General features: G+C 37.9%; 2 long non-coding RNA genes across 12 annotated transcripts in view; one reads left to right on the forward strand and one right to left on the reverse strand.

The window, feature by feature from the left end:
- Window positions 1-6,871, forward strand: part of LOC110402499 — a 62,865-nt gene extending 55,994 nt beyond the window's left edge. The window contains exons 3-6 of one of the 2 annotated variants that reach the window (XR_002441140.1): window positions 2,657-5,233; window positions 5,762-5,832; window positions 5,914-5,985; window positions 6,070-6,871. This is a non-coding gene — a long non-coding RNA (uncharacterized LOC110402499). Of the gene's footprint in view, window positions 1-2,656; window positions 5,986-6,069 lie in introns of both variants that reach the window. The other variant, XR_002441139.1, reaches the window with a different exon arrangement.
- Window positions 1-20,204, reverse strand: part of LOC110402498 — a 267,102-nt gene that overhangs the window by 240,348 nt on the left and 6,550 nt on the right. The window contains exon 3 of one of the 10 annotated variants that reach the window (XR_002441138.1): window positions 1,262-1,325. The exons of the other annotated variants lie outside the window; for them this stretch is intronic. This is a non-coding gene — a long non-coding RNA (uncharacterized LOC110402498). The remainder of the gene's footprint in view (window positions 1-1,261; window positions 1,326-20,204) is intronic. 10 annotated transcript variants of the gene reach the window in all.

The following is a 20,204-nucleotide window of genomic DNA, read 5'->3' on the forward strand; positions in this document are numbered from 1 at the left end:
GCTCTGAAGCAGGTTTTTCTTTTTTGCTGTTGCTGTTTTGGTAAGGGTTTGATTTTGCTTTTTTTTTTTCCCCCCCTCCTCCTTTAAAGGAGTAGGCAAGGACCAACACAAGTTGTGATAGGACTCAAATTAATACCTTACAGTAATACAGTAATACAGAATATTTCCCCATTTTTAGACAGATTTTCATCCTCTGAAAATTCAGTTGCCATTGCTGATACTTATTAACTCAGCCTGAAAGTATCAAGTCTCCCTTCCCATGAATTAAACACAATGGAGCAGACGGTGAAAAGCAGCCAGTCAATCCACAGTTTTGCTACCAGCAACTAAATCCTTGCTTGAAATAAAGGCTGAACTGGACAGATGCTGAGGATTTTTGTACCCATAGCTGTAAAAGTCTTCATATAAAAAATATAAATCTTAAGATTTAGAAATGAGGGAATATGAAAACTTTTTTTTTTTTTTAAACTTAGCATCCAGCACACATCCTATCATACACAATTTTCTTTCCCACATCTTACATCTTAACTTGCACGCAGCCTTTAGTTTCCATATATACCGTGTTTTCAGAACACAGCTTCACAGTTACTGACCTTCAAATCTTAACTGCACATGGGAAATACGTAGTACTACGACAAAAATGTAGGCCTCTACACGCAATTCAGATCCAACAAATAAGAGAAGGGCTCCTGTTTAAGCAGAGGGAGGATAATAAATCCCCTTCAGAAGCAGTAAGTAGCGCAGTGTCTTACTAACAGAACCTCTTGTGTTTTAGCCAAGTTGATCACATTACTCAGAACATTTACCCCATCTATCCTACAACTTCTGTTCGACGTTTTCGGGTACAGGTCACTCAGAACGCTATGCCAGACTATTTGCAATTTCCAAAAATCCAAAGTTACATTACTGAGATATTTTCTAAAATATTAAAATTTAAGCACGATGTCAGTAGGTGAGCGCTTCTTCACGGATATTAATATAAAAAGCAGTTACAATTCTCCATCTACTGATCTAAAGAACAGATGTTTGCATATGATTTATGGACACTGAAATATGTGCATATCTTCCATAAATAGTAACATGTCCCAGTAACAAAAAATGGAGAACTGTTGTCCAAAAAGACTGGAAAATTGCATGCAGTATTAGAATGTATTCACCAATTTCTTTCTTTAAATATAAAGCAAAGCTAATAGGTCCAGCACAGCAATCCTGTGTTGGAAAAACACAATTTTAAACAAGACTAACATGAAGGAATACTCACTCAAATTGCAGAGTCAGGTTCAGTTGCTCAGATGTAAACATATGTTTAGAACATATGAATGCCACTGTGATTTGATAAATAAGAATAGCAATTAATTTTCATTGAGTAATAGTTTTAATGCAGTAAGCAAAGAAATAACAACCAAAACCATACTGCCTTGAGTATTCTTACATTAAATTTTGTTTCAGAAGGGTTATTAATATCAAAATTTAGTGAAGTGGTAATCAGGTCAAATTCTGGTGGGCAAAGCATACTTTCCAACCCTAAATAAACTGGTTTTGGAAGTACAGGTGAGTATTTGACCGACTATCATTACTGCTTCCTCACATTTGCTCTGTTCCTAAACTAGCTTGGCTAATCAGCATCCCATCTCCAACTGTCTTGTAAACACATAATATTATTTGACAGGTTTTATTTCAAAAGCACAGTCAGTTTTTGCAAAACAGACTTGCTAAGAAACCTAGTTAAAGGCTACAAGTACGTGAGCTTGCAGGCTTGGAGACATCCTGGTTTCCGGGCCAGCAGAACTCCAAGAGAACCCAGCAGATTGCACATTTCACTGTGACACGTACGCATATCACACAAGTTTTGATTTGGTTTACAAACAGCCACAGTATTACTTTTTCACCTCCAATTTCTCATGTGCCATTTTCCCCTTCTTTTCCATTATGCAATAACATGGCTAATTCTGCATAACTTTAGATTTCTCCATACCATTACATACAATCGCTGTTTTCCTCTCCTGACTGGGGCTGGCCAGCTCGAGTACTTTGAAACATTATATTAGCTGCTACTTTTCCCGAGAGGTGGCTGTACTCCAGTAAATACTCCCTGAAACATCTTTTTCCAACAGAGGTTTACAAAGACGTTACCATGTTTCCACAGGTTGACAGCAATACAAAAACATTGTGATCATCTAGCTGAACAACACTGGCCTTTAGCATTACTGCAGAAGTAATCAGGAGCCATACTTCAACCAACTGCAGAAACGACTGCAGTTAGTGGTCATAGCATACAGTTAAAGTTTTAGATTACAGGGAAGGTTACTGGATTCTCGCAATTTTAAGATCAAAGAAGAAATGAACACTTTTCATTTTGTCAGGTAAAGACCTTCCTTTTAATGGCTGTACAGAGTCTTTACCTCCAGCATATAACTCAGACATCCGTGAATAAATTGAATCTCTAATAACAGTCAGCTGGATTTAATTCCTCCTCTTCATGGAAGCACAGCACTGTCAATACACAGGGAGATTTAGTATTGCTGTTAACTTACTGCAGGTAAAATGTAGATACAACGTGAAGATCTAGCATGTAAGAATGGCTTAACAGGAAAAAAAAAGAGGAAAAGTTGTTAAGAACTGATGAGTGATCATTCTACTTCATCTTTTTTTCCAGAGGAGCATCCAGATGCCAGCTGGTGGAAAGGCAGATGCTACTGATTTCAAAGGAGTTGCACCAGTTTACACTGAGAGTCTGATCCCAAGTGCATTACAGCTATTTTTAGGCACTAGCATTGGAATTCACTTCAGTGACAATTAAAAATACATCCATGCATTGCATTACATCCTGTCCCCAAGTGGAAGCCTGTTGACAGGCTGTGGGAGAGGGCAAGTGAAAGGAGCCGAGAACTATATACATGAGATAACTTTGTAATATGAGTATTAACCCTAATTTTCAGTTGTCTTTTTGATACAAATGACTATTTGCCTTCAGGAAAAGCCTCAGCTCCATCTTCCAGTAACAATTCAATACTAGCAAAGGAAAAACAAAACAAGCCACAATCCTACAGACCACATAGATTGTCTAAGTATGTTTGAAAAGACTTATCATCTAAAATTGTAAGGAACCCCCAAACCTGAGACCTGTTTGTTCAACTAAGTATTTGTTCCTAAGGGATTGCACTGCTGAACAAGCAGTAAGATTGTTAAAAATATTGAAACAGCTGTTGGAAGCTCTATTTCAGCAAGCAGTTAATGTGGGGGAGGGAGAAACAAGAAAGGAAGAGGTGGAGCGATAAGCAAGGCAGAGCAGTACTTCACAGCTCCAGCCCTTTAAATAGGGAGAGGAGACTAAATAGTAAATTGATTTACATAGAGCAGCTGTTAAACATGAACATATTGTGTAACAAAATCTAGTTACCATTATTAACCAGTATAATGAATATTTGTCTTTTGATTCAAGATAGCAAGGTCAAAATGGAAAAGCTAACTAATTAGAACTGAAGATGCAGCTCACAGAGCAACTGAAGTAATTGTTTGTTTGTGCAGCACAACACCCGTATCTTCAATTTAGGTCAGGCCATCAAGAGGAGGAAAAAGGACTGAAGATGAGATGCTCTACTTCACACAGTTGCCCTCTGGAAGGGCTGGCAAAGGCAGTCACTTAAATTAAGTACAGGTCATCAGACAGGATATCTAATCTATTCCTAAAACAGGCAGCTCTAGCAGACCAAATCCCCACGGCCTTTACAGCAACACAACGAACTACTTCCTCATGTACCTCTGTCAATTCACGTTAAGTTCCTATTTTTTTTAAAGCGATATTTCATGTACACCATGACCCTATTGCTCACAGCAAGCGAAGTGCTTTGGTTTATTTATGACCTACTAACCTTAAATAAAAAAACCATACATCCAATCTGAATGTTCACATAAGCCTGCAGATCTGAAATAAAACTTAAAATAAAGCTGGCATTTGTAATAGCTAGCTAAGCCCAGTAAGGGATTTAGAAAAAAAATTAAAATTAAAACCAGATGAGAGAAGATGAAAGCATTTTTACCCTGCATAACCTGCACACATCATGAATGATGGCTAGAGCTCAGGAATACTTTTTTGTGTTTTTGTACTTACAAGTTTCAGCCCACTTCAACAGTGGCTAGGTAACCAAGGAAATACTGAGGTTTTCCCATTACAGGGTTGGGACGGAATAATAATAACCCGTGAAAGTAATTCCTTTTAAGATGCAATCCATCCAGCCATGAGCTCTACACAGCTCCTCTCTTTCCCTTACACCCCATCCTAACTGCCAGGTATCAGTCTGGCAAGACCTCATACTGAAATATGATGTGACAGAGGGAAGCAGGGAATAAGACTATAGGAATAAGTACTGAAATAAATGGCTTACAGAAAGAAAGCTTATAGCAGGGAATACGTTAAACACAAGTGATCCTATATATATTTTATTAGAACAACGTTGAACAGATGCAGATGCGCAGAAGACTATTCAGTTGAAGAGGTTTATTCTCTCACAGCTCATGCTGGCGTAAAGGACTCCCTTCCTCTGCATCCATGGAGTTGAACTGTGATATGGTCGGTACAAACAAGTGGAAAAAAAAAAATCAAGCTTCAGACCTAAAATACCAGCAGCAAACATCAGCACAAAAAGGAGGGAGGGAGCATCTCTGCCACAGTTCCACAGTTCTAGTTGGAACTAGAACTCAGAGATATTCATAATCACAGTGGCATTCCTAAACAAACAAACAAAAAACCTACCATAAAGGAGAAATTCTTTAAATTCCACTCTTCTGTAGTTCTCCAGCAGGATATATTAATGCCTCTGCTCTTTAGATATATTTGATAGAAATACAGTTATCTGTACATGAAGAACAATTCATTGAAAGAAACAGATACAACGAAGTTCTTGTCACCACATTTGTTTAAAAAAGTATATATGCAGGCAGCATATTTATGACCTGAAGTCCTTTGGTGCTGGTTCTCTTTATGGTAAAATAAACAAAATTAACAGAAAACATTTTATAAAGATTTTCCTTTAAATGTGGAAAGCAACGAGAGAGTACAAGACTAGCTCATCCTCTGGTAAAAGATTTTAAAAGTAGCAGCTCCTAGAAGCCAGTGAATCAGTCACAGTTTCAGTGCAGCAATGTAAGAGCAGCCCTAACTAAAGCAACTCAGACCAACAAAGCTGCAAGAGAACAACCTTCTGCAGGAGAACTGCTAACAAGCACAAGTAAGGTAAAATTCCTGTGTCGCCGTTTTGTGCCTTCTGCTACAGCCCCAGCAATTCTTTCTGTAAAACATTACAATCGTAACCCTATACATAGTTTGTGTGTAAAAAATTATACATGTGTATATACAGAGTTAGAAGTACGGGGAAAAATTAATTGGAAAGCTCAGATGCTAGCAAAAATAGCTTGTGCTACTGTGGAAATTGTTATGGACTTTGTAATGATCAAGTTGTGGGTATAAACACATGAAAGGAAATTTAGGTCATCAAACCCTGATATAAACTCAACAAGAGGTGAATACTGACAAATTTTACTCTATTTACTTTATATTCTTACTCTATTGGACAAAGTATAAACCGTAACACTGATTCACGATACTCTTGGCAGGATCTGTAAATATACAGATGAAATCTTGTGTTTTGGTCTGCTATGAAGTTCAGTTTTGTAGTAACAAGGACAACATTAATGCACTTCTGCCTGGATGCCCAACTATATAGATAAAGCCTGAATAAGTGAAATATATTTTCTTTTCAAGGACATATGGGAAGCTGCCAGCTCCACGCATGAAGAAGGAAATGGGATGGGCAGAGAAGGGTGATGATATTGGTAAGAGAACAATGACTGAAATTGCATCATCTGTATGATGAAAATAATCGTGTCAATTTTGATTTTCCCCCCTCCTTCCAGACATTTAAGGATGCCGTCAAGTCAATGGAGTTCTCTTGTAGTGGTTGCTTCAGTGAACATTCAACGCTGTCGGTGAGTTTGGAATTAAAGTGAAAACCATCGACCGTTGATTGTACCCTCCAGCTAACCATCCTCCTCCTTACTTCATGCTTTCAGGCCTTCACACCGAAGATAGAAACCTAACCAGCACATGAGGTTTCTCCCCTACTCTGCCACGCTTTACAAAAAAGGTCACAATCAACATTCATTGCTGTCGGTGGGTTTAACTATGTGGACAAGCTCACTGAACAATGAATGCAACTGTGGCCCCACATTTTACAGGTGCAATTGGGAGGAAGATCAGCTCTGAAAGGAATAGTGAGAAGCAGACACTTGTTATAGGTTACATTTTTCTGGTCAAGAAGTAGTTGAGGATATTCAATTTTCACTTGTTCATTTTTAAGGGCGTTTAACTATGTTGACTGAAAAAAATAGCACTGCCTTTTTCTGGACTATCACCCTCCCAGGGTTCAGCATCATTGAAACCATGATAATTCTTGTTCAGTTAGCATATGGAAACAAGTAATAATATAGAGAACTTTATATGTATATATATACACACACATACACTCCTCAGGACTTGAAGCATAAGAAGGAAGAGTATATAAACCTCATCTTAACTAGGTTTTGTGGAATAGTTTTCAAAAATCTATACTTGTCAAGAAAAAAACAGAAACAGGAGTCAGAATTCAGAGATATGGATAAAATATTATATCAAAAAGAATTAGGTAGTTTAACATGAAAGTGATCTTACTTAAAGAAATGGTATTAGACAGCAAGTATTATTACATTTGCCATATTACAGAAATAGATGTATACCCAGTAATTATCAAGCACTAGTTAAATTGTAAAATTAATCTAAACTTTGGGTACTTGTGTCACACTCAGTATTGCTAACAGTAATGAAAAAATAAAAGAGTAATTAAAGCTCACTGCTCTGTCCTTATTTCCTAACAACCTTTGTTTAACCCAGCTGGAAGAACAGAGCCCAGCCTACATTTCTACCTTTCGCAAGTCACCCAAGGTAAGTGCAAGCCTTCACTCAGTGCAATTCCAATATTCTGCAGTAGAACTACTCCTAACATTTAGGCAATCACACGACATTCCCAATTACTCCTTACAATAGCTGGGGACTATTAACCATACTTTAGTTTGATTGTTTACAAAGTAACTTCAGCACCACAGTTATGCAGTTCTCTTGCTCACTGTACTTGCTTGTTGTATGCAGTTTTCGCCACACAGCAACAGAATAGGATACAACCATCAAGGCTATCATGGGAGGAAGCATCCATACCTGCTTCTTGAACCATATATTAACAGTCCAGCTCAAGAGATTAGTCCTCAATCACATGCAAGATTGTATTCGTATCAAAAACCTCAGTTATTCAAAGAGATGCACACTAATGAATTAAATCCGGGAATTGTTAGGACATAATTTAAAATCAATAGTTGGGAAAAATAATATTTTCTCATTCTGATACTTACTAGCAAAGAACCCACAGAGTCTATTGGGGTCAGAAACAGCAGTTAAGTATTAATAGGAAGGGTGGCTATGGATATATGACTTCTCAGCGACACTGCATAACGAACCTTAGGTTCTATCTTGAAGTTCACTCATTTCTACAGAGCAATGAGAGTTTAATTACTATCAAATTATATATAAGGATCATATTAAAAGCAAGTTATATATTCTATCTAGAAGGACAAACTTTCAAGTTATGTTGCAGCTACTACATTCTTGTCTGCGTTTATTACTTTTACTAATGAGACTTATAGTTGTGTTATGCATTTATAAACACTGAAGATGTTATTGAAGTTTTTGGAATTTGACAACAGTGGAAAGAACCAGCGTCCTGGCACGTAATCATCTCCAAGCACAAAAGAAGAAAATACAACAATAAATCATACCGCAACAGATAATGGTTCAACAATTAAAATTGCTGCAGGGACACAGGATCCCGAACAAATGAAAGAAGGTTAGTTACAGGGTGGGGGGGGGGTGCGAGGGGTAGATGGCACTCTCTCAAAATACACAGATGTTTCACCTGTTAAAAGATATCTACAAAACTATTGTTGCCTTGTATAAGTTGTGTCAGTGATTTTGAAGACATGCTTTCATATTGAGATTTCAAATCTCCATAGTGCATAGATATACATTATTCCATACAACTTAATCATTAAATTTAACATCTTCAGTAATTTACAGAATGGTCATGGGCAAAGCAATACCACACCTGACAAGAGACACCACCTTTCACACACTTTCTTTACATCATGAAGCAGAAGTGATCCCCATTCAGCAACAGTAGCTGTGAAATACTGTGGAAAGTTCCATGGTCGTTTTCAGGGTTGGTTTTTTTGATGTTGTTAATATGATACATACGTACTCAATACAGTATCTGCAGGCTATAGAGACCTTCTAGAAAACTGCTCCCCAGTGTCATTGTAAATAATTCACTCGCAGCAATATTTTTAGGTCAAGCATATCAAAGTTACAGCAAATGCAATGGACCTTGACATAATAGGAGCACTTGTTTCAAAGCAGTGAAGGAGAAGGAACATACTTTCCATACATAAGATATCAGTCACAGTTTCCCAGTGTCCACAATGCTGTGCTTGAAACAGCAGAGGCAGTACCAAGAGGTTGCTATTAAGTTTAGAGTCACTGATGTTTTACTTATCTCCAGATGTTCATCTATTTTTCCTGACTTCTGGAGCAAAATGGGTGAAAAGATCTAATCCGACAGTTTCTGCATCAAGCCTCTAACTTCTGTTTACCAAGCATGGAAAGACACTTAATCTTACCTTTCAAACTACAACACAATGAATAACTCTGAAAATCAGAGGTGATTCAGGACCACAGCAAGATGAAAACATAAGACTGTCTAGCACCGCCTAAAACCATCACACTAATGTTTCACACATTACAGATGCGGAATTGAAGAAATACTATAGAACTTAAATATAGAAATAGTCTATACATTTCTATAAATATAGAAATAGTCTGAACTGGAATTAGTACCTAGATCTTGCATTCCAGCCATGTGTCTTTCATTGGAAGAAGCAATCCTGTAATTTTGACTTTTCCCTAACGCAAAAACCGTATTTTCTTTCTCACTGATCGTCCCCTTTTCCTAATTAGATGATACTTATTTTTTGTTGCTAGAGTGATGATCCGCTCCAGATTAATATTTGTATCTTGCTCTTTCTTCTACTTCCCTTTGTATAATTCTCTCAACTTCTTTTTATAAAAAATCTTCCTGTGCTTCCTCTTTTAGCGCAAGTGCCAGAAATGCTGACTGTGTTCCAAACAGCCCAGCCAAAGCTAGCTGAAATAGTCTGATGTCTCCCTATTTTACAAGGAACTGCTGATCATTTTCAGCCAAAAATAGCATTTGTAATGGCACCACACCGTTAACACATTTAAATTTATCTAACTTTATTCCACAAATACATTAGTGTCCACAAGTTTTTTCCTAATTTGAAGTAGGTTATTTCATCCCCCGAAATGCAACACTTGCCATTTTTTGGATCGATTATGTAATTTCTGCAACATGCATTGATTGCCACATTGTGGTTGTATTTTCACTGGAATTAAACAGAGACTCCTTGTAGGTTTACATCTGAACAAATACATCTGAAAAAATATGGGAAAAGATCCAGGTGTAGGAGCTCCAGTCCACAAAAGCTATAAATTACAACAGAAATTTTGTCAATACTTGACAAGTAAATCAGAACTGAGCCCCCTAGCTCTGCAGCCAGAACACGCATGTACAACTCATTTGCTGATCTTTCCCGGTTTTCATGAGGTACAGTTGCAAGCAAGCTAGCCCTAATATATATATATATATTATTGTGTTTTAACAAAAGAATTACCTATCAAGTTTGTAAATAGGTTTTCATGAGCTCTGAAAATACAACTTATTGTGCAGTGGTCTTTTATTTGTTTTTGGTTTTTATTTTATTTTGTTTTATTTTGTTTTTGTTATTCTGTATTAGAAATGTCACCCTAGGTCTTGACAATGAAATGCAAGTCCAAAATGGACCAGACACCACAACTGGATGATACCAGAGTTCAGAATAGGCCTGGCAAAGAGGCAAGATAGCTGGAAAATAGCATACTCTTGGCCATTAAGATAGAGGAATTCGCACTGAAAATAAACTGCAATATACATACACTATCTGAACTGTGGTATCACCTATAGTTAATGGCAAGCTATTCCAATAATCACATGCTATTAAGCTATTTGATTGCCTAGAAATGCTATTTAGTAATTAAACAGTTAAAATATTTTATCATAGGCTTTTTGAAACACTGAAGTAAGAAAAAAGATACACAAATATTAATTTTAGCTAGTGAGAGCTGAGTCCAGGTGGTTGCCCTCTCAAGTCAACATCACCATCTGATGTGTAAAATATTCCTAATTAACATAAAGTACACCCTGTGCTAATTACTGTGTTCGCCTCCAAATAACGAGCCATAACAAGCCTAGAGTTCAAGATGATATATTTACATTTAAATGCCATGCAGTTCACCATCCTGTATCAATATGCCCCCGGTTAACATACTGACAAAAAAAAAATTACTGCATCCGCTGCCCTGCAGACTAGGGAAGCACAAACCTCTAAACGGATACTAGAACTAAAAGAACTTTCAGATAGACATTCAGGGTGTAATTGTAGAAGGCAACAGGGAAAAGCCAGTACTTCAAAGATAGTAGCCAGCTGTGGTCTACAGAACATTGTAAGAAAAGTGCAGCCTTTTCAGGAAGATCTCCATACATCTCCAAAACAATTTTGGGAGAATATTTCAGTGGAATTACACTGCTTTATCCAGTCTGAGCATTTGGCAATCCAACATGCAAGAGATGTGTAAGTAGCACGGTCCTGCGCATCCTACACTAGAAATGCAGTCAGAGGTAAACGTCACTCTGTGGAAGAAGAGAGAGAAACAAAAGAACTCATACTTGAAAAGCACATGCTCTCACCTACAGAAAGAGCATTTCTGCCCACAAACTGTGGGTGGTCCTGGACACACAGCACTTGGACACCTAACTCCTCCATTTGTGCAGGTTACAGTTTGGCAGGTACAAATACAGAGCTTCAAAACACAACATGCAGAAGAGTATTTTGAGGTAGAAACTTAACACCCACATTATGATAATTTGGCCTTTGCCACCACATGACAGTATCCTTCACTTCATGAATCTTGAGGTACGTGGGTGGCAAAGAACTGACAGCATATTTTTGTCTGACGATGGCTCCTACAATGCGAGTGTACATACTGGAAGCAATGGCAGTTTGTTTCCTTCCTCCCTCCCTTCATGCTGCGCTCTTTACTTCAGTTTCCATTATTTTTACCCAGAGCTAGTAAAACTAAACCCTTCACTGAGGAGAGGGGAAAAAAAACCTATCAAAAGAATTATCAGCCTAGTCTTTAAATTATTCTGTCACAATATCCTGGACCATCTTCTCAGGGTGCCTACCAACACCTTTCTCTGGCCTAGAACGAAGCGCTGACTTCAGATTTGTATCAGCCTTCACAAGACACAACTTATCTTCAGCCAAGTTTCAGACACTGCAGGTATACGTACAAAGACTTCTAACTGCTGTCTGGATGTGCCTTCTGGAACCAGAAGACACGCATCAAGAGTAAGATAAGCAAACCACAGGTCTGTTCAAACAAATACCAAAAAGTGACTGTTAAGAGTCAATTTTAAAAAATAATACTAAAAGTACCAAACATTTCTCTACTTTCTCTGTATTGCTATTCCACCAAGACCCTACACCACCCATCCCGTCAACATCTTTGTGGATGCAGATAGGTACCTAAGACACTCCATACCTTAAAAGAAATGAAATCATTAGGTTTTCTTCCTCATTAAAGAGACTTATCTGAGTGGAAACCTCATTTCTTGGAATCTCATACAGAGATTTTGCGGGGGGTGCTACTGCATCTATTGCTAATAATCCAAGCCTGCAGCATGCATGCCTGCACGGGCATTTTTAGCTAGAACCTAGGTGCATACCTTTGCAACCAGTTTTGAATTGTATTAACGCCTAGCACCAGTGGCTCTTCTCTACTTAAATGAAGAAAAGCTCTGTCCCAGCTGAAAGCAGGACTTGGATCCCCAAATCAATAAGACTACATTAGTAGCTTGTCACACCAGAGACCACACAACACTGGAGCCCGCTATTCTTCAAACAAGATACAGTTTTAACAGGCTCTCCTGATTTGTTGAGCAATAAAGTTGGCATCGCTGCATTGTGAATAAAGGAAACCGGTAGATTGCTAGGCTGATGGCAGTTCATACAGCTTTATTCTTGACAGGGGATACAAAAGCCAACAGTATACAAGTGAACTTAGAGCCTGTAACTTCCAAGCACAAAACACCACAATATCTGCTTAAAAGCACAAAGAGGGTCTATGTTCACTTCCAAATTCTTGGCTGCTACACTTTGTCATCTCTTTTTAAAGGTTGCTCACTAGCTCCTTTCCAAGTTCTCACATATGTATGATTTCCATCAGCTACAAGTGTAAATTTGCAAGCAATGGGAACATGAGTGCAGGCACTGTCTGATGGAATCTGCATAGAAGGTAAAGCTGTCACCAGATGGCATTTCCGAGTTTTGTGCAGCCAGATATTCCAAAGCAGCATCTGAATTTTGGATGCTACAGTGGTGGTTGTTTTTTGTGTATGGGTTCCTTGTTTTTCTGGGTTTTTTTTGTTTTGTTTTTAATTTATTGTGGATACTCCATATCAGCATCTGCTCCTAGGAATATCTCCTGTGATATCTTGCGGATAAACCTCTAACAGCTCATTTTGCACAACTATGACTTAGACTCCATGAGCCCTAAATCGGTACCCGAGTAGAGACTACTTCAACAATTCAGTCCATAATGTTAGTAAATAAACTTTTTATGACTGTGATTTTGAGTCAGCCCTAACAGTAGCAAAAATAAGTAGGTTGCATGTTCCTTTCCTACAGGGAAACATTGCCAAAAGTACGCAACTGTCACTTTTCATCTTCAGATGAATGTTAGCTACTGAAAAAAAGATTCGCAATGAGCAATTATGTCTTCAGCTTTCATGTCATTTTACATCATTGCACTATCAGCCATGCTCAAAAGCTTAGAGGCAATATTCTAGGTCACTGGCTTCTGCACACAGTGTATTTGCTGTTTGATAATTAAATTAGATACACTTTAAATATTTCTGGAACAAACAGCCATTTACAAACACGTGACCAAGTGTATCACCGGTGCTGCTAACAGTGGATGAGGAAAAATTACACGTGTTAGCAATCATTAACTATCACTGAGGATTATAAATTTAAGGATTATGACATCAAGAATAAGTGGATCAGCAAATCACCGCAGAGGAAAATCTTTAAGATGTACCTAAAAGCCAGACTGAAGGACTGACCTACTTTTCCTCCCTTCTTTCCAGTGTACAAGTTTTATTTATATATGTATAGTTTTTTTTTTTTTTACTTATTACCAAAATAACTTTTCTTACCAAGGAAGTTATCACAACTATTAATAAAACTGAACAACAGATAATCAAATACTGCAACAAGAGCTCAGCTTTTATTTTTAATAAGATTTTGGCCTACATTTCATGTAAATAGACACTAGTGTTGCTTCAGATTAAGCTTTCAAGAGCAAAATGGAGGCACAGATATTCACTTTATATTGTGGATAAACCAAGATAGCAAGTGTTAAGATAAGACTCAGACATTTTTAAAAATGCATTTCATTTCAGATTATGACTCAAAGGCATGTACAATGTAAAAATGTAGTAAATTTGTCTTTTTTTTCCCTCCTTCAAGTCTACAATTTGGAAATTAATATTAAGAAAAAATCTGATAGGTAATGTGCTCTTCAAGGAAGAAATGGGTTAAAAAAAGACTAAGCAATTTAAAGATGTTGCAAAGAAGCACCTGGTTTTCATTTTTGTGTGTCTGAGTGATGCTGATGGACTGATATGCCAATAACAACAGGGCACAGGAAGAGCTCAATACAATTTAATAAAGCCATAGTCTTTCAGGCATGCAAGTGCTTTCACAGCAGAGCTTACCACCAGGGTTCCATTATTTTAAATGAACTTTCTTTCGCTAACCAATACTGAGAGTTGGGGTGTTGTTTTTTTTTTTTTTGTCATTTTTAACTCCCCGATCACCTTGCCCAAATTCAACACTCAAGAGGAAGTGCTTAATTTGCAGCAACTTTGCAACCAAGAGGTCCATCCAACATTAAAACTTGATTTGGTCTTTCCTTTTGGAGCCTGACGTGTTGGTCTTTTTTTTTTTTTTCCCAAGCTAGACAAGCTGCAAGGCACAATCAGCCGCTGTAGATTTTTAAAATACACTGTCCACCTAACTGTGCCTACAGACCACAGTAAGACATTTACATACCTCCTTCTGAAGCACTGAACTGGAAAAATCAGTCTTAACATCAGCAAGTACTGCTCTGGCTGAAATACATGGAAAAACTGGCTTCAAGAATGAGGAAAATGCAACCTACCACACGTGTATTTCTGACCATTATAAAGCACGAGGCTGAACAAAGGGTTTCTGTGTCCACTCCTCTGCCATGGGTAGATATTTGCAGCAGTGTCACCCTCAGCTGCCAGCAGGTGTTGCAACAGGCAGCCATGTAAAACATCTATCCACTGAACTCTGTCATCCAGTTATGTGCTCTTTATGGCAAGGAAAACAGAGAAAACAAAGAGGCTGTTATGCCTTAACTTCAAAGCCTTCATACTACCAAGCTTCAGCTCTGTACCTCAGGCAGCGCAGTCTAGAAGTCAGGCAGCATAGGCTCAGGTAAAGATATTTTCTGCTCCAATAACCTAGTCTCTGTAGTGCTTACAAAAGAGCTGAGATTTAGAAAGCAAAAAACCCACTTGGCATATGCATAGTGGTAGCAGAAGGTCATCTGACACTTGTCATTTGACTAACCATTTTTATACCTAAGTTCACAGGAATATTTTTTCAGAAAGGTCATAGAAGAATCGCAAGTTTATCTGTAAGTATGGCAAGAATCAATGCACAAGAAGTTAGGAGATATCTTCCGAGTTTATGGTTCCTGTTGGAATTATCATTCTCCAGTTGCACCAATTTCCTCTTCAACTGGGGTAAAACTTTTATGAGATCCCTAAAGCCCGTGTGCAATATTTATTCAGTTAGTCTAATTAAAGGTATTACTATGTACATAGTTACTAGATCGGTCCCCAGTGGCACTTCACATCATAAATAACAGATGTGAAATGCTCTCCTATTGAGACAGTCACTAGTATCAATTCTTCTTATGCTATCCAATTATTACATCGCTAATCTTTAAGATTCTTTTGTGTTAACTTTTGATGAGAAAAATACTACTCAAATAATATTAGTTTCAGATAATTAAATTCAGTAGACCTTCATGCGTCCATATGTAGAAAATCACTTCAAGTTGTATTCACTTTACAGTATGGTAAAATGAAACAACAGTTCTAAAACTCATAAATCTAGCTTCACAGATTTGGTACAGCTAATTGCATGGGGGGGGGGCAATATTACAACTTCAAATATGAATTCAAAAAGCTTTAGTGTTAGCCCCTGAAATAAAGTGAAAAAAAGTTAAGTTTGGTCTTCCACTAAAACCTAGACTTCTTCAGACTTCAGATTTGAATTTATCCGGATGCGGAAGCATATATTCTGGGAAGGAGAGAGGTTGTTACCACACAGTCTTTTCAGATCTATACAGATACTATATTAGAAGAGCAGCGTGTGCCTGCAACATGGATTCAGCTGCCCACTGGAATTAAGGGAGTTACCTTATCTCTTTAAGCTACAGATCATCATCTACAACATGCATGTCAGAATAGGCTCCTAAACCACAAGGAGTTACTATCTATCTTGAGGTGTGGTCCTGTATACTAACTATAACCACAAAAGAGCTAGTAAGTTTTCCCCTTTATTCAGTTCTCAGCTGAAATAATTCTATATTAACCTACATTTTAAACAGCATAAAGAATTTTGAGATATATATATAAATTTAAAATAAGGGAATTTGAGATGCTCCAACAAGTTCACCTACCTAGCCCAACATAGAAGCACCTATACATGAGTCATGCCTGATAGACATTGATCCAGGTTCTTCCTAAAGGCTTACAGTGCTGAACGTACACAGACAACTAGGGCAGTCTACCCTAAGTCTGAATTTCTCACGCTATAATACCATTATATTTTTTTGTTCACACCAGCAGAGAAAACAAGTTTTCCCCTTCCTATTTGTGCGACGCCAAAGCACTATAATTCTTTCAATGTACACCTGATCATTTTCAGTAACCTTTTTAGGTTCTACATACAATGAAGCCACATTTCTGAAAACGCCACATCTTAGATCTTACAATTCAGATGATGCTTTATTAGTGCTGACTACAACAGAAACATTTTCAGATACTTTCCAAAACTTCCCCATTATCTTGCCCAGCAAAGTTTTGGATGCCGCCTCCCTGGAAGCACTCAAGGTCAGGCTGGATGGAGTTTGAGCAACCTGGTCTAGGTGGAGGCATCCCTGCCTATAGGAGGGGGTTGGAACTGGATGATCTTAAAAGGCCCCTTCCAACCCAAACCATCCTATGATTCTATGATCTTTGTAGGTCTTCCCCACGCCCCTTCCCGTTCTAACTGTTGTTTGTAAAGTGACTGAAGATGCCCGAGCAGACTTTAACTGAAGTTGTTGAAACGTGACAGAGTCATGACAGAACCTTACTACTATTCAACAGCTTTCCATTGGGACAACAGGTAATTGGCAACTACCTTGAACCTTACTAATATTGTGATAGTAGTTACTGCTTCTCTACTTTCCTCAAGTCCTGTGGGATATCACTGTAAAGGAAATTAATTTGACAGATTGTTCCTTAAAAGTCCACGGTGACTCTCACTCTTCTATATTTCAAGAGCTTAGAAAAAAATTTGGACCCTTCTTTCCAATATTAATTCAAGGAATTTAACTTCAGCAAATAGACCTATACTTCTGTGACTTCTCTCACTCTGTTCACAGCTCTTAAAGATTGCAAAGATTGTTTTCCTTTGTAGCCATCATCTGTCCTTCTCAAAGCTGCAACTTTTACATCTTTCCCTGGAAGAACAGATTTCATGCATTTTTTTAGGAAAAATTTTCAGAGAAAAACCTGAGTGTTTTACAGATGATTGACACTGTAAGCACAGGATACTTGGCAGTAAAGGAGACAAATTACTTGAGCAGCAATATAACAGAACTGAAGAAAATCTTGTAGACAAAAATATGACCCAGTTTCTCAGTGCAGGGCAATAGTAAAATGGAATAAGTGACATTTAATATGGTGCAAGCTAGGAAAAAGACATTGTTGCTAGGTCTTAGATAGTCTTGTACTGAGACAGCACAGAGCTGATTGAGTACGTTGGGCACTGTGGATACTGACGTGACAACAGGATGACAGTGGGGATTAGATTAGGTAGTAATGATAGAAGGCAGCGCCATGATCGCACTGAAGGAAGATAGACAGTTCAGAAAGAAGAGCACTTGGTAGACAAATTCCAGTGAGGAGAAAATGTAGAAATGCTCTGCAGAATGAAATATTAAAAAAAGACTGAAGTACAAAGGAAACTATGATGTAGAAAGAAGTAGTGAGAGTTAAAAAAAAAAAGGAAGACTAAACGCATCCAGCTGGGCTTGTCTCTGCATGGACAGTTTTACATAACCAGATATCCACCCTTTCCACTTTTTTTTTTTTAACCACTGTGAAGTTTACACTTGATCACCAGCTGGTGATACCTATCACTGCACTTACACACTTATGAACAGCGGAACAAGTCCATCCTGCACTCTACTCCTTACACATGACATTTGGTGATGTGGCACAAAATCTTTTCTACCTCATTTTCTAAATGAGTTTTATTTCTAACATCACAGTGAAAAAAGACGGTTAAGAAGGGTCAAAAACACAATTAGAGCTTGCTTGTTTAACTACTGTTTTCTCCCCTTGGTGGGTCTTTTTCAAGTTGAAGGGTTTAGTTGTTTTGAAGGAAAATATTGTCTCAAATACACTGTGAATCCTGGCAAACAACAACTAGCCATTTTGTAGCCAAACCCTGGATAAAATCTTTACACATTTCACCGTTCTTTTTACTTATTGAAATGCTTTGTTTCTGGGTGGATTTTTTGAAGATCAACATCCCATTGCTGCCAACATGCTTGGACAGCTACGTCCTCGCGCAGCTATTCATCTAGTCTCACAGTGCAGTTTTCTACACTGCTGCATCAAGGTAACGAAAGTCTTGTTTACTGATTTGGTTCCTCATTTGTTTTAAGAAATAAGTATCTTTTAAGCTGTTTTTGATGTTTGCAAATCACAACTCTTATAGCAACTCTTTGCTTTGTCATGTCTGTATACACTAAAGGTCTATCCTCATACAGGAATTATACTCTGTGAAACCCCACTGTCTCTAGACAGCAAGTTGTAGCAGTACCTGGATACGTTCTTTCAGCCCCTTCAAGTACAATGTCAAAGTTACCTGCCTGATGACATCAGAAGTCAGGTTGCTGTTAATTTCTACATGAAAATCTAGCAAGAACGTGGAAACACATAAACAGCACTTAAATTCTTGCAAGTGGCAAAAGCTGCTCTCCAAAGGAGTTAATATTTTTCATCTTGTTTTTCATTTCTTAAGCCAACTGTCCCCCCACTCCCAACTGTTAGATTTCATAAAAAAACCTTCTGGCTTCCAGCAATCTTACGTTCCACTTCCATCTAGAAAGGCAAAAATGTGTTCAGCCAAAACCACAGCATTCACCACTGTTTGAAACAATCTGCATGGCTCTTTTACATCTCCATTTGCAGAGTCCCTCACAAAATTCAGTAACCACAGCACTAACCTTTCCAAATGTCCACAAGCATCATCCTCACATATAACATCAGTTCGTGAAGACTTTTATGACTGGGATCTAAATACCTCCATGAACTAGCATGCGTGAATAGTGCCTTTCTCATCTAACCGAGAGAGACTCCAGAATTAGAATTACAGTGGGTATTTCTGCCGATCTGAAAGATTTAACATGGCTCTTCTCATTAAAAATTCTATTTGAGATAAAAAATGAATAGTTCCAAATCTAATACTGCTGTACACAATGTAAGGAAGAGACAGTGATTTGCTAGCTCAATAAATTTTTTAAAAGAATATTGAGGCAAGAATCTCAATTCCCACCAATCAGACATTAGTGAAAATTAAAATAAAGATGTATGACTGGTTCGTTTTTTGTATCATTTGATATGGACAGACCTGACATCAGAGCAACTCGCAAACTCACACTTCCCTCAGATCAGTCTTGATGAACATGAGAGAAGCCAAACATGCAATAAGCAAGTCAAAGCATTTAGTATAGCTACCAAACTTCCTTGTCCATCCCTTTAATAAAATAATGAATAAATCATAAGTGTTTTTAATCATAAGTGTTTTTGCAGAATGCCAAGGCTTTTGTGGTTTGCTGTCAAACTGCATGATTAACTGGAATGAAAACAGTGGGAAAAATGGAAGATCGGCCACTCATTTCAGTATTTTCAAATGAAAACACTGAATGTCTTTCATCTCAAAAGAAATAGATATATTTTAATATTGATACAATATAGTACAAAATAATTTTTAAATTAAAACATTCACATCAGTCCAGGAGCTTACATTCACCCAAAAGAAACTGATGGGAAAGCAAACCCCCACCTTCACCCATCTGGTTTGGTTTGTCCTCAAACCATTTCCTCCCTGTTCATTTCAAATGCTTTAATTCAATCACTGAGCTGAAAAATCCAGCTTTATTTGACATCTGTGCTTTGATGCACATAAGGCTTTGCAATCTTCTAGTCCTATATGCTAAGCAGTATTTAACTATATTGCAAGCAACTTATTAAAATTTGTTAGGTTTTTATTAAGTGCCACTGGGGCCATTCGCCAAACTGATTGCGTGGGGATGGAAACCACGTTAATTTTCTCTGGGCACCAATAAAAGAAAAATTGGCGGCAGACAAACTGTCACTTGATTGCCACACAATACATTTAGACAAGACTGAGTTACTTTCTTGCTCCCTTTACACTCCTGCTTCAGCAGTCCTTACTGGTGTTGCCAGGAAGGGCCCTTCCTGTCACCATGAAAGTCTGAGGACCCAAGCAGCCTCTTTTGGAGGAAAGAGGGATGCAGTACCTCCAGGAGCACAAGAATCAACGCCCAC

The sequence above is a fragment of the Numida meleagris genome, chromosome 7 (genome assembly GCF_002078875.1).
Source record: "Numida meleagris isolate 19003 breed g44 Domestic line chromosome 7, NumMel1.0, whole genome shotgun sequence".
In the NCBI taxonomy this organism is placed as follows: Eukaryota; Metazoa; Chordata; class Aves; order Galliformes; family Numididae; genus Numida; species Numida meleagris.